Source organism: Vulpes vulpes, chromosome 9 (genome assembly GCF_048418805.1).
Source record: "Vulpes vulpes isolate BD-2025 chromosome 9, VulVul3, whole genome shotgun sequence".
Lineage (NCBI taxonomy): Eukaryota > Metazoa > Chordata > Mammalia > Carnivora > Canidae > Vulpes > Vulpes vulpes.
In genome coordinates, this window is record NC_132788.1 from 64,381,270 (window position 1) to 64,397,068 (window position 15,799).

Consider the following 15,799-nt stretch of genomic DNA (forward strand, 5'->3'; position numbering starts at 1 on the left):
ACTTCAGGGTCTTCCGTCTTTGTAGAAAGAATAGGTTATATGACCTTATGTGTAAAGAGAATAAAGTCAGTAGATTTGTGTATTTCTTTAGTGTTGAGAGCATACTATGTGGAAGACACTATGCAAATAAAATAAGAAATAGAAATAGGTACTAACATAGAGAAAAATAAGTATCCAAATAACTATCATAATTATCAAACTGCTTAAGAGAGGCCAGTGGTTAAGTTATATTAATGGCCCCAAAATGTCACTTGTTTCTGAATCCATGCCTTGCCATTGCCTCATCATAGCCTTGGAGCCATGTAACTTTGGGTTCTTTACTTTGCACTTGGCCTGTGATCTGCTTAAGTGTATGGGCAGACATGAGAGCATGACAATTCTGAGAATAGGCTTCAGGAGGTCTTTAATGTTTCTACTTGTCCTCTTGAGCCTCATTTAGAACCATACTTGGATGGCTACTCAGTAATTATCATCACATGGATTACACGTAATAGTTAATCCAATAGTCCCAGAAGGAGGAAGACAAGAACAACATGTGCTAATCTATACATTTGCAGTAAGAAAAATGCTGTCTCAGGACGCCTAGGTGGCTCAGTGGTTGAGCATCTGCCTTTGGCTCAGGGAGTGATCCCGGGGTCTGGGATTGAGTCCCGCATTGGGCTCCTTGCAGGGAGCCTGCTTCTCCCTCTGCCTATGTCTCTGCCTCTCTTTGTGTGTCTCTCATGGATAAATAAATAAAATCTTTAAAAAAAAAATAAAATGCTGTCTCCACCAGCTGAAATCCAATAGGCCCATAAATACATAAGCAATAATAAATAATTATTGTTTTAATTCACTATTAGAGAAATTTGTTATGCAATATTATCTTTATAAAATCTAACCAATATAGCACACACACATAAATTACACAGACATTTAGAAAACAGTTACAACCACCTTGGGAGGGGATTGCAGGTGGCTTTGCTTTTAATGATAGATAAACAGAATCTGTCCATTTGAAAATGGTGAAGATGGTGCTTTATGTTTAAAGAGGAGTATGTGGGCAGCCCTGGTGGCGCAGCAGTTTAGCGCGGCCTGTAGCCCAGGGCGTGATCCTGGAGACCCAGGATCAAGTCCCATGTCAGGCTTTCTGCATGGAGCCTGCTTCTCCCTCTGCCTGTGTCTCTGCCTCTCTCTCTCTCTCTGTGTCTCTATGAATAAATAAATAATCTTTTTTAAAAAATAAAGAGGAGTATGTAAGAAAACACATGGGAAATAGGGTATCTATGCTTTTGAAAACACAAAGCAATCTGGGAATAACACATTTCAGCATAATTCTCTGGCCTCCAGATGTTGTGTTGGCATCCTTATTCAAGCTTATAAAACGAGGCTGGAAGAAGAAGACAATTGAGAAAGATCTGGGATAAATTTTCCCTCTCTTTTCTCTTGCCCTAATAGCCTAGAATGGTGGTTTGTCCATTCATTCATTTCAATGGGACTTGAATTGTGTCCTGGCTGGCTGGAAAAGGAGAAATGGATGGTTCTAAGATTAAGTTGTAGATTTGTGATAATGAAAGAAAGTCTCTCATATATTATATACTAATGAGGTATTAGGACACTAATATAATTACATCATACGAACATGGCATTAAGATGGTGACAAAAATCAATTTATAAAATATTTTGTAGAGGCTATAAGATTGGCTATCATTCACCAGTTCATTGGTCTATATGGAGAAATATTTTCTTTTTTTTTTTTGCCATTCCACTATTATTTATTCACCCAAAATGAATGAAAGCACATGTCCAGACAAAGATTATTCAACAATAAAAATGAATGGACCAGAGTTGATACAAGCAACAACCTCGATGACTCTAAAAATTATTATGCAGAATGCAAGAAGCCAGACAATGAAGACAATATACTTCATAATTTCATCTAGATGAAACACTAAAATATATAAACAGTAGGGACAGAAAGAAGATACACAGTTATTTCCAAGCAGGGTGAAGGACTGCAGAAACTATTGTGGATGATGACCATGTTCACTCTCTTAATTTTGATGATGGTTTCACAGACTTATACATAGATCAAAATTATCAAATTGTACACTAGATATATGCAGTTTGCTTGTCAATTACCCTTTAATAAAGCTGTTAAAGATTTTTGCAAGTAATTATTGTTACTAAAACTTAATATAAGATATGTAACAGAGCACTGTGTCCTCTTTTACAGCTTGATAACACATGTCACTAAGAGCTCACAGAATTATCTAAACAATTTATGTATAGTTTCATCATTAAGATAAATATGATGAGAATAGTAACACTAAATGAGGGGAAACCTAAACTATTTTTATAAATAACTTTCAATTAACGTGCATTTGATCTGTTTTCATTTTCATTAGCTTAATTTTATTGACAAAATGACTACACAAAGTTCACTAACTTTACGTTGCAGTATTCATTCATTCATTCATTCATTCATTCATTCATTCATGAGAGACACAGAGAGAGGCAGAGACATAGGCAGAGGGAAAAGCAGGCTCCATGCAGGGAGCCGATTCGGGACTCGATCCCAGGACTCCAGGACCATACCCTGGGCCGAAGGCAGATGCTCAACCACTGAGCCTCCCAGGCATCCCAAGTTGCAGTATATTTTATAATATAATTAGCACACTACTTTATTTGTGTGATATAACACCTTTAATAAGAATGCTGTTCAAAAAAAAAAAAAAAAAAAAAAAAAAAGAATGCTGTTCAAACAAGGCTTCAGATCTTCCTGTATACAGACTGTGCACTGAAAGTAAATTCATTAGGCAATTTAGAAAATGTTCTCTACACATTCAGGCAGCTATCAGATTTGGGAGTTTGAAGCAGCATTCTCTTTATTTGTGACAAGGTGTAAATAAAATTCGTAGATAATTTCAAATGTCATTTTGGCCAGTATTGTCAATTTTATCTTTCTTTCTTTATGGTTCCTGCAAGTGAGTGGTGAATAGTTGATACAGTTGTGTAAATATTTCACACTCCTATAAATTCAACCATCAAATAAGGAGGAAAGGTAAGTTTTAGCTTCTGTTCTCCAGATTCAGGATTCAGACTGCCCTATGCCTAAGATCTGACTTGGCCAATGGTCCTTGGTCAGAAAAGACAGTATGCTAATTACAATCCTCAGCCATTGGAGGTATTTTACAGAAATCTTTTATTACTAAATTCACTTAACAATTGCTCAGTTTGCTAATTAGCAGTTTGTAAATATCTCCTTTAGATAGTGTAATAAATACTAAGAAATTGCCTGTCTCCCCTTAGACACTCTTCTTTCAACCACAAAATTTCATGATGGCATCCAGTAACATAAGGCCACAAATGCACTATACCAAGCATGGAATTGGTCAGAGGCTGGAGACTTGACCGGGCTCTAGGGAAACACTGAAAACAGATGAGGGAAGAGATCCAACCAATGGCTGTCTTTCAATTCTTGCATATTTCTTGCCATTGGCATATAGAACCATATTTGAATGCTAACTGAAATTATTATTAACATTAAAGCCTATTTCAAAATCTTCATCTCTGTATTTGCAGTCAGAGCATCGGTGTTTGCTGCACTGGTAGGCATTATTATTTCCAAAGGAGACCTTGCTGAGTGGTATCAGTGCTACAGTAACAACAACAAAGAAGAAAGAAGGATCTTGGGTGAATAACCTTATTTTACTTTTTAAAAAAATTTTCCAGGAAGAAATAGAATATGAACTTAGAATGGTGCAAGTTCTCAGACTTAAATCTGTGGGGCCCTAGGTAGGACAAATGGAACAGGTATTTCAGAGACAAATCTTGTTATACAGCAAAAAAAGAGGAAAGAATGCATATTTTTATCTAATATTCAACTTCAGCATGCATTTTACAAACAAGATAGCCAATGGTAATTCCCATACTCCACACCCAGTATAGACACTACTACCACACACAAAGATAAGTTATTTACTTATCCTCTTGAAAAATCTGTGGTTTCTTTAGTTTATTAAAAAAGTAGAGAATGTGAAGGAATATAGTTTAAAGAGACTTATCCTGGGAAGATGTGTGAATGCATAGCAGTCTTATTTACTCCTAAACCCTTATCATCAACCTTGCCTAAAATATTTCATTTCATTTTGTTATTCTGAATAAATACCCAACAAAAAATAGATTAATCTGAGTTAATAAACTGTTTCTTGAAAAATGCTTCTAGCAGTTTTATCAGGAATTTATTCACATATTCATACTTACCATAAATGCTTACTTAGACTTTTGACATCAAGCAGGTGAAAAAAATCCAGGAAGAGGGCACCCATGATTTAAGCCATTAGTTTTGTTTTGTTTTGTAACTTAACATTTGAAGTGACATCCTATTATTTTGCTATTCCATTCAATAAAATGTAATAGCTCTCACACATGCTCTAAGGCAGCAGATGATTTAAAAAAAAAAACATGAATACCAGGAGATAGGATCACTGAGAGCCATTTCAGAGCCTTCTAGTAGAGGTGGACACATTTTGGGGGATAAGGAGCTAGAGAGGGAAGAGTTGAGGAGTCTGGGTGAAGAATTTAGAAAAATACATAGAACTGGATACCACCATCACATTCCCAGAAATATTTGTTTAGAATTTCCCTTTGAAGGAGATACTCTTATCATTTCCAATTTACAATGAAAAACCTAGAATTTGTCTAAGAGTTCAGAAGCTTTGAGTGATGCTGGCCTATGAACAGAGGCATTTGAAACCAATGACCCTTATGTTATTGCCATACTAGTATACTAGAAGGAAGAAACAAGGAAGTATTGTAGAAAGGTAACTATTCAACTGCCAATATACAGATTAAAAAAAAACGCTTAGGTATTATAAATCTTATTAAAGAGAAGAGATTTCTTTTCTGCCTCTTCATTATCTTTTTTTCTTGGTTTCATGCTTCAAGAAAACTCAAATTGGCATTGCTCATATGACAGATGAGATTCATAATATTTTAATTGAAAACTGCACTCAGGTAATTGTAGATTTACATGAAGTTATAAGAAATAATACAGAGAACTAACATGGGCACATATGGACTTAATCAGTATATGATTTTCCTACTGCTGTTGTAACAAATGATCACATACTTACGGCTTAAAGCAGAACAGATTTACTACCTGATAATTCTGGAGGTCAGAAGTCTAAAACTGGTTTCACTGGGCTAAAAATCCAAAGTGATGGTAAGATTGCATTCCTTCTGGAAACTGGGGGAGAAACTGCTTCCTTAAATTTTCTAGCTTCTAGAGGCTGTCCACATTTCTTAGACAGTAATTACATCACTACTCTCTGCTTACATCCTCATATCCCCTTCTCTGACTCTTCTGTCTCCCTCCTTCCCTTATAGGGACTACTGTAATTACATTGGGCCTACTTAAATAATTTACAAAATCTCCCTGTCCTACATCCTTAATCACATAAACAAAGTCCCTTTTGTCATTCAACCTCTTGACATATTCAGGTTTCAGGGATTAGGACACAGATAAGGGCAGGAGGCATTTGTCTGCCTACTACACCTGATGTTCCCTAATGATACATTTTGCAAAACTACAGTATACTATCACATTAATATAATTCACCAATCTTATTCAGATCTCCAGTGTTACTTATAGTCATGTATGTTTAATTCTATACAATTTTATCACTAATTTAGGTCTGTCCACAATCAAAGTCAAGACAATGAAGAGTTTCATCACCACAAGGATCCCTAATATTGTTCATGTATAACACCAGCCTCTCTCTTGACCCTCTTTTAATATAACTCACTTTTTAATTCATTTTAAAAAATTGTCATTTCAAAAATCTTAAATATAAATAAAATCATAGTATATGATCTTGTAACCTTCAGGAATTAGCCTTTTTCATTCAGTGTAATTCCCTAGAGAATCATCTAAGTTGTTACTTAAATCAGTATATCTGTTTTTTGCTCATTGCTAAGTAGTATTGCATGGAATGTATGTACCACATTTTTTTAAACCACTCATGTGTTGAAGGACATCTGAGCTGTTTTCAATTTGGGGCTATTACAAATTAAACTGTGTATATAAGCTTTGGTGTGAACATGAATTTTTATTTCTCTGTGATAAACACCAAGAGTACAATTATTGGATTATATGGTTACATGTTTGGTTTTATAACAAATTGATAAACTGTTTTCCAAAATGGCTGTACCATTTTGCCTTCCCACTAGCAATATAATGATTCCTCTGCATTATTGCCAACACTTATTGTTGTCATTTTTCTTTAAATTTAGTCATTTTTTTAGGTTGGTAATATTTCATTGTAGTTTCAGTTTGCATGGCTAGTGGTGTTGGCCATCTTTTCATATTCTTATTTTCTACCTTCATGTACTCTTCAGTGAAATGTCTGGATATTTTCTTTTTTAATTGAATTGTTTTGTTGTGGTGGTTCTGTTGTTTCTTAATGTTGAGTTGTAAGTGTTCTTTATATATTCTAGATACTAGTCCTCTGCCAAATGTGTTTTACAAATATGTCCTTCCTGTCTGTAGCTTTTCATCCTCTTCACATGAACCTTCATAGAGCAAAAGCTTTTAATTTTTATGGGATCAAATGTGTGAACTTTTCCTTTGATTGACTGTAATTCTGTTACCAAGTCTATGAAGTCTTTCCCTGGACTCAAATCCTGAATATTTTCTCCTATATTTTTTCCCCAAAGAGGTCTGTATTTTATGTTTTCTATTTAAGTATGCAATCCATTTTTTGTTAACTTTTGTATAAGATGTAATACTTAGGTTGAGGTTTATTATTTTCTCTATGGATGTTTAATTACACTAACATCATTTGTTTAAAAGGTTATCTATTCTCCATTGATTTGCTTTTGCACTTGTGTCAAAAATCAGCTGGGCAAATTTGTATGGAACTATTTCTTGAATCTCTATTCTGTTCTATTGATCTATACATCAATCCCTCTGCCAATAGCACATTGCTTTGCCTACTGTAACAACATAATAGCCCTATATATCAGGTACCATTTTCTTCTTTGTTAAGATTATTTAAGCTATTCTGGGATCTATACCTTCTCATATATATGTTAGAACAAGCTTCTCCATACCTATAAAAACAAAACCAAACAACAACAAAATCTTGTTGGGATTGTATTAAGCCTGTATCTAAACTGAGGGATAACTGTCATCTTTACTATGTTGAATCTTCCAATCCTTAGTGTTTCTCCATTTATTTGTTTAGGTCTTCTTTAATTTCTTTTAGAAATATTTCATAATAACCGGCATACAGAACCTGAACCTGTTTTAGGGTATACCTATTTCCTTACCTTTGGGTGATTGTAAATAGTATTACTTTTTAAAAATTCCAGTTTCTGCATGTTCATTGTTAGTATACAAAAATGATTAGTTTTTGTGTTGACACTGTATCCTGAAACCTTGCTGAACTATTATTTATAGAGGGGCTCCTTTTTTTTTGTAGGTTATTTGGGATTTTCACAAAACAATAATGTCATCTGTAAATAGAGGTATTATTATATATTCCTTTCTATCTGTATACCTTACTATAATGGCTAGAAGTTCCAGTAGTGTATTGAATAAGAATGGTGATAGAGTGGGACGCCGGATGGTTCAGCGGTTGAGTGTCTACTTTGGCTCAGGTTGTGATCCTGGGTCCTGAGATCAAGTCCCACATTGGGCTCCCAGCAAGGAGCCTACTTCTCCCTCTGTCTGTGTCTCTCCCTATCTCTCTGTCTCTCATGGCTAAATAAATAAAATCTTTAAAAACAAGAATGATGATAGAGAAAATGTTTGCCTTGTTCTCAATCTTAAGGGGGAAACATTCAGTCTTTCACAATTAAATATAATGTGAGCTGTAGGTATTTTAAGGTAAAACTCTTTATAAAGTTGAGGTAATTCCCCTCTACCACTTACGTGCTGGACTCCTTAACATGAATAGAGTGTTGAATTTTGTCAAATGTTTTTTCTGTGTAACATCTGATTCATCTCAATGATGATGTCTGTCATTTGTCTTTTCTCATTCAAGTTTCCATTTTCTTGGTTCCTAGTATGATGGGTGATCTTCGGTTATATCCTAGACATGTTGTCTACTGGGTTAGGAGACTCTGGCTCCTGTTTAAATCTTTCATTTGAGTAGGCAGTCACCCTGTCTAGCTGTAACACACTAATCCTAGTCTATTTTGTGGACTGGAGTTCCTAAATAGTTTAATTTTCACAGCCATTGTGGTGTTATCTTGGTTTTATTGTTATTTTCGTCTGATGTCCTGAGGATCCCACTGGCTCTTATTGGTGCTGCCTGAGGAGAATTTAGGAGGTTTACTCAGGTGGGACCACTAGGTATCCCTTGATAGAGGAGAGGATTACCAGCTCCAGCAAAGGATATGTTCCCTGGCCAGATGCCCCTTTGTGGTTGGATCGCTCTATTGGTGCTCCCCACCTCCAGCTACTCTGAGTGGAAAAGAAGAGTCTCAGGCCTACAGGAAAAAAAGAGGCCTTGTGGGTCAGGACACCTTCTATAGCTATGTCTTTCCTCTCTGTCTGTACTGGTGTCTGCCTGGGCAGGTCGGCATTCCTAGGCCTACAGAGGACATCCTAGTTGGAAGGTTGCTATAGCAGGACGTCCTGCCTGCAGGAATCTGGGGAGTACTTCCTGGATTAGGTGGTGAGATGTGCCCCTCACTTTTCCTGATGTCACTGGAAGAGATGGTATCTCAGGCCCATTTTGACAAGAATGCTCCTCAAATTAGTCTGCTTGTTATGTTTCTCTTGCAAATGAGCAACTGCAGCTTTAGCATCTCTTTGTGAAGGAGAGAGTCTCTGGTGTGGTGAGAAGGAGTGTTTCTCTGGTTGCTTATTCTTAGTGGACCTCCAAATTGATCCTCTTTCCAATCCTGCAGGTTCTGTGTTTCCCATGGGGCTCTGGTTCAGTTTGGATAGGGGAGAGGGCTACCTGAGCTACTTTCTGTTGCTAGTTTTGGGGTCAGGAAATGCTGAATCTAAGCTCCCTTCTTTTGCTGAATAGGGGAGTCAGAATAATACTCTGTAGCTGTGTTTATCTTTCAGGCCTAGCGTCCCTAATTTTAGTTCACCTTCTTACCATCTTTCAGAGGTTGCTTCTTGAGCTATGTCAGGATTTATAATTGTATTTAGTTGTCCCTAAAATCTCTAAATTAGGAGAGAAGCAGGAAGAAATGGTTCTATACCATCTCGTCCTGATCTTAGTAAGTCCATAATACATTTTGAAAACTGCTTTTTCCAGTCTGAAAACTGTTCTCAGTCTTTAAAATTGAATGTCTGTAAACATGATATGTAAGCTGGATAGGAAAAACCATATAGCATCAGCTTTTCCCACTCATTTCCATCATATTTTAGAGTTGTCAAGAGAAAGGGCCGTTTATATAATTAAGTTCACAATGAAGAATCTTAAAGTTCTTTACAAAAAGCAGTTAACTTTGTCATTATGTAACTCTGCATTTTATTCTCCCAGATGAGTGAGGCAATAAATTCAGACAAAAGAAGAAAACATGAATTTGTGTAATAAGGTAATATGACATACAACATACAATATAATTAATTACTATATTACTAGCAATTTTTTTTTATTACTAGCAATTTTAATTGAGTCTAAAAGATGGTCAGAGCTAAGCAACCTAACAAATTTCATTTGAGAGCATTACTAGAAAGGACTATATAGAAAAATAAAAATAATTTAAGAAAAAAAATGTGTGCATCTGTGTATATGTGTTTGTGTATATATAGGGATACAATTCCTCATAGCAAATGTAAAGGATGACATGCATCTGTTGTTTTTAACTGATGAATGTAATGGCATTCTTGCTTATGATGAAACAAGGAAGTTCTCTAATTGTCATGTCATCTACAGCAATGCAAACAAAGGGTGGTTTTGTTTAAAAGAGGATATATAGCTCCAGGGAGCCTGAGGCTTCAGAGGTGGCATTCATGACCCTAGAAACTTGCACCACATTAACAAACAAATATTCAAGTCAAAACCTGCATATTTCATAGAATGCATCAGACTCTGTACCAGGTTGAATAAATGGGTCCCAAAGGATGTCTACATGCTCACCCCCCAAATCTGTATGTTATCTTACATGGCAAAAGGGACTTTGCACACATGGTTATGTTAAAGATTCTGAGATAGAGAGATTAGCCTAGCTTCTCTGGGTGGGGCCAATGTAATCACAAGTGGGATACTGGAGGGTCAGAGTCACAAAAGATAGGACAGAAGCAGGACAGGTGTAGTATGAGGGAGGGATCACAAGCCAAGGAAGGCAGGTAGCTTCTATATGCTGGAAAGGCAAATAGATTTTCCCTAGCATCCTTAGAAGGAACACAACCTTGCCAACACCTTGATTTTAGAATATCTGACCTCCAGAAATGTTAAGATAATAGATTTATCTTCTTTCAAGCCACTACATTTGTGGCAATTTGTTGGAGCATCAATAATAATAAAATAAAACAATAAAGCCTCCAAATAAGATTTCCTCTAAATCATGTTCACTTGTACAGCTTCATCAAAATATCCTTTTCATTCCCTTTCTTATAACCCTATCACTCTTTGACCTAGCTGACAAATAATGAGGGAAAAAATAGATTTTCTAGAGTTAGTTTTGGAAACCATATTCCTACTAAGAATTGTACTTCAAAAATCTTCTGAAGATACAAAGGAGATTTTTACATCAACTGGACTTGTGTGTGCATGCATGTGTATGAGTGAGCACAAACACTTCTCTACTGATTACATGTATACACACATTCTTCTTATACAATGTCTAATATTAACACAAGCTCTATGGGGGCAGGAGTTGTTTTTTGTTTTTCCTGTTCACTCTTAGGTTCCCAGCACTCAGAACAATGAATATTTGTTGAACAATGAAAGATTAAATTGAATAAAAACATAGATTATACTCTGTCCATTCTGAGTTAGCAGCACTAAGTATCTTTTGAGCTCAAACTCTCCAGCTACATCTAATTCTTTAGTTTTTTAATATCAAATTATCTCAAGCTGACTTTGTATGTGACTCATAACTCAGAATTAACAATGCTTATAGTTTTTGGAGGTCTTTAAAGGTTTTAATTTACCTATATGCTTACTGCTGACAACTTTCACTTGATTATGGTAATCAAAACAGATAGATTTATATTATTGAAAACATGATGAGTAATTTCTTTCTATAACTGTATCAAAACAGTGGCTCAGAAGAGAGTCAGACAGGGTGGAGTACATCCCAATGTTTTTTAGGAGGGAGGGATTAAAAATTCAATATGGGATACATTGTGAAAAATTGATATAGATCAAATCCCATTACATCTAAACCTTTAGGGCATCTGGAATGTTTGCTGTGATGAAAGTTCATCATGAAAACACAGCTGGATATCACATTCCCATATGGAGAGAAGCTAAGCTAATATTATCCTCTCTGGTGAATTTAGAAACATAAAAGATTACATTTTAATGGTATAAAGAAGGGAAGAGTCTTATATATATATATATAAATATATATATATATACATATATATATATATATATATATATATATATATACATCCTTCCTCTCCTTTCCTTTTTCCAAGCTCCTGGATCATTGCAGACAGTCTCACTGCACTTCGCTTTGGGTGATGGATAAATCCAAATCTTTATTCCTAGACTAGTTATTAAGAGGAACAGGAAGTGAGGTCATTATACCTTAATGAAATATAATATGTATTGTCAAATTTACAGAGAGAGAGAAAGTAACAGAAGTAAAATAATAAAAGTACATTTATGTCATATAAAATAACTTTATTTAGTTCTCATCTTAATTGTATTTTTAAAAGAAAAATTAAACTACTAATAATATAAACTTATTCATCTATCCTTTTAAAATAACAACTAATCAAAAATCCCTTGGTTTTATATATATATATATATATATAGTATATAATATGTATATTGTATATTTATATATATGTATATATTGTATATATATATATTATATATATAATTGGTATGTGTGTATATATATAAATATATATATATATATATATATAAAATATAAAGCATTCTGAAATATCTTCCCAATTTAGGTGACAGATTTTAAATGAATATTTTATAAAATATTTTGAATTAAACTTAATATTACAATTAGTTTGCCAGGTTGATTTTATTTTCCTCAAGTATTATCATTATCATGTCCTCTTTCTGCCCTTCCTTTAGTGGCTTCCTGGGATATACAATCAAAAAACAATGAAACCTGCCTTTCAATACTTCATATATTTCCTTGTTTGGTTTCTTCTTCTCCTCCTTCTCTTTTCCCCCTCCCCCCACCTCTGCGTGTGTGTGTGTGTGTGTGTGTGTGTGTGTGTGAGTGTGTGTGTGTGTGTGAGTGTGTGTCTTTCACTCTCTCTCCACTTAGAGATTAAGTCCTTGCTATGTAGTAAGTGCAATTCTAAGTGTTGGAATCACTACAAGGAACAGAACAGTCAGGGCCTCTGCTCTCAGGAGGTCCCTACAATGAGGAAGAATATTTAATAGAACAAGCAATACTAGGCTTTAACTAGGGAAGCCCAACTATAGGATTTAAGAGCATGAATTCTGGCGCTCAATTTCAATATTGGCTTTAGAACCAATAAGTGTCTGAATTTTGATGAGTTAATCTCCTTGAGGCTATGTATCTTTCATATACAGACAAGGGATAGTAATAATAATAATGGTGGTAATAATAATAATATGAACTGCTTTATACTTTCATCAAGAAAACTATCTGAGATAATACTTTTAACTACATAACTGGATATTATAAAATCTCAATAAATGTTAGCTGCTATAATTTTATTATTATTAACAACTACGTTTATATTAACAACTATTATTATAACAACTGCTATTGTTAGGGGTAGGACTAAATATTATATGTATGCTTAAGGAGTTCAGTTGTATTTGAGAACTACCAACCATCTTCCTATGACATAAATATAATAGTTTTAAAAGACCGAAAATATTCCCCTGGAATCAAACTGACATAGAATTAGTAACGAGGATACCTGAAAGTGGCCAAAAAATGATATTCCTCCCAGTGTCCTTTCAAATTAAGGGGGTGAGTGTGATATTTTAAGTCAATATGTAACTTAATGTACTTCTGCAATCTACTGAAACAAGGGAGAAAGCAATGCCCAGGCTTGCAGCTTACTGCTCCTTCAGAACCAGGTGGCATTCACACAGCACATGCTTCCCAGATCCTGATTGGCTGACTGTCTTATCTGTTTCTTTTCAACCTGACAGGGGTCGATAAAACATTGCAGAGAACAAAGAGGATGTGCAGAATAAAAATGGTGATGAAAAAATTGAGAGTCCTGAATCATACTTTGGTCTAATGAATAAAGGACAGACCATTCATTCTAGGATATGCATTTATTTTAAGCTCTAATTATTAATACTGAGACATGCAAGAGGGAACATATGAAGCAAAGGTTGCAACTTCATTGTGAGATCATCAATGACCCAGAGAATAAGAATAGTAGAAAATAAAGATGGCTTGTGAAATGAGTCACTGCTAGATCTTATGTTGGGTATTTTCACACAAATTTTTCTCCAGATCTTTTCATGCTCATTACTGAAATTATAGTGAAAGATAAATGAAGGGTGCCCATACAAATAGTTTCAGGAAAACGATGGTTATTACTTAAAAGAAAATTATTTGCATTTCGTTGCAGGGATATAACAATTCCATTAACACAAACAAAAAAAAATAATGTAGGTCGTAGAGGGGAGGACTCAGTTTGTGGGGCAGTGCCATATAATAGGAACCATCCTGAACCAGGAATTAGGGATCCTGGTGGGAGTTTTAATACATCTTTAACTGGCAGTACAATCCCAGACCACTTAAGAAATAAAATCTTTGCACTGGGGAGTGCCCTCATCTGCCCAGTGCAGGAAGCCTTTAAAGCCTATCTCATATTTCTCAAACAGTGTTGTGTCAATTAAAGAGAGAAGCAGATGTGGTTCTCCTTGTAAGCTATCACTACAAGCAGCTGCGAAGACATTAATAATTCATTTAATTTCTATAGAGTCTTTTGGTTTGGATTAATGCTTTTATCAAACTATGGTTTTGTTTTTTAATCTACAGGTCTCAACTCATAAATGCTGTAATTTTGTGTTGACAGTCCCACTTTTTCTGTACCCATCCTCATCTTCTGTTCTTTTCTCTGGATTCATTTGCTGGAAGCATACTGAACTCTAAACCATTCTTACTCCTAGTGTGCACAATATAGGCTAGGAATGGGCCCTAGTGGTATCAACCAGAATTGGTTAGGAATGCAGACTCCTGGGCTTCCCCTGAACCCCGATCAATCAATCGCACTCTGCATTTTTACAAGATTTCTGATTGACCCCTTTCAACATTAAGTATGAACAGCACTGATCCAATGCCACTGAACTATCCTTTGAATGATATTTTGTTCTAAACTCCAATTGCTAAGATAGGAATAAAGATCCACAATGAGGAACAGAAGCTATTAAAGCTAAAAAGGGCCTCTCTGGTGGTCTAGTCCAAACACCTCATCTTAAAGTGAGGGGAACAGTAATATGCTTAAGGTCAGATTCTTCTTGAGCCAGGAGCAGAACTCAATCTGCTCAAGTCATGGGCACTTTCATGTTAGCAAAGATATACTTTGCTACTGAATGTTTCCATTTTCTCTCTCCAGCCAGAGAAAAGTTAATCACAGTTTCCCTGGTTCACCCCTGGTCTTTGGACTCTCAGGCTCCTGAGTGCATGTACTTATTTATAGTAGAAAACAACGGTAAAACGTTCATTGGAGACCAAGGCCATCTGGGTAGCTCGAGGGGTGGCTTGGCTAATTCACCACCCTTTGCCTCTGGCTCCTCAATTACTGAGTAGGAGATGATTCATCTCTATGGAGACCTTTGACAGTCTCAGCTGAAAAGCCTCCGAGAAGTGCAGAGTATTACTGTGCCCTGCAAGTGAAATCCACACCACTGCCTGAACTCTCTGTATTTGGAACTGAAACTAAAATTAGCAGCTGCCATTGGTCTATGCCATACATTACCCCACAGTTTATTCACAGGATTATAGCCAAAGATGCTTTGAAGGTTACTGTAAAAGTAACAGTATATATTAGAGAGTGCAATAAATTTGAGGATAGAGGTTCAGGGGTTGAGCCCCAGGTCCTCTACTTAACAGCTGTATGCTTTCTGGCTACTATTCTAATTCTCTGGGCTTCCATTTCTTCATTTAAAATAGCCATGCTACTACTCATGTCACCAGATTTTTTTTTCCTTGTCCTTGCTATTGATGCTTTGTCTCCTCCATGTGCCCATAGCCTCAGTTAGTGAGCACCTTCCCATACCCCACAGCATTCCCTTCTGGTGTCTAGGAGGCCCCAGGGAAAATTATTCTACTCCCAGCATCTCCAGAATAGTCTGTGAGCAACCTAAACCAAGGAGTGTGCACATGTGTGCGTGCGTGTGTATGTGTGTGTGTGTGTGTGTGTGTGTGTGTGTGTAGCCCTCTGTTCATCATGAGTGGGTTCAGTAGTTGGCATGTGAACTAGTGAGCTAGCCCAAGAGAGTGAGAGTCTTGGGGCTATCCAGGGAATGCTGCAATCAAGAGGTCTCTTCCTTTTCACTGTGCTGAGACAACACAATGTACAGACCTGCTATGTACACTTGCTTCCATAAACAGAAGCCAACTTGAAGACAGAGCTGACCCAGTGAGGTGGCAAAGCTGAAAGAGTGGTTAAGCTGAAGCCCTAATAACAAAAAAAACTTCTGGATAA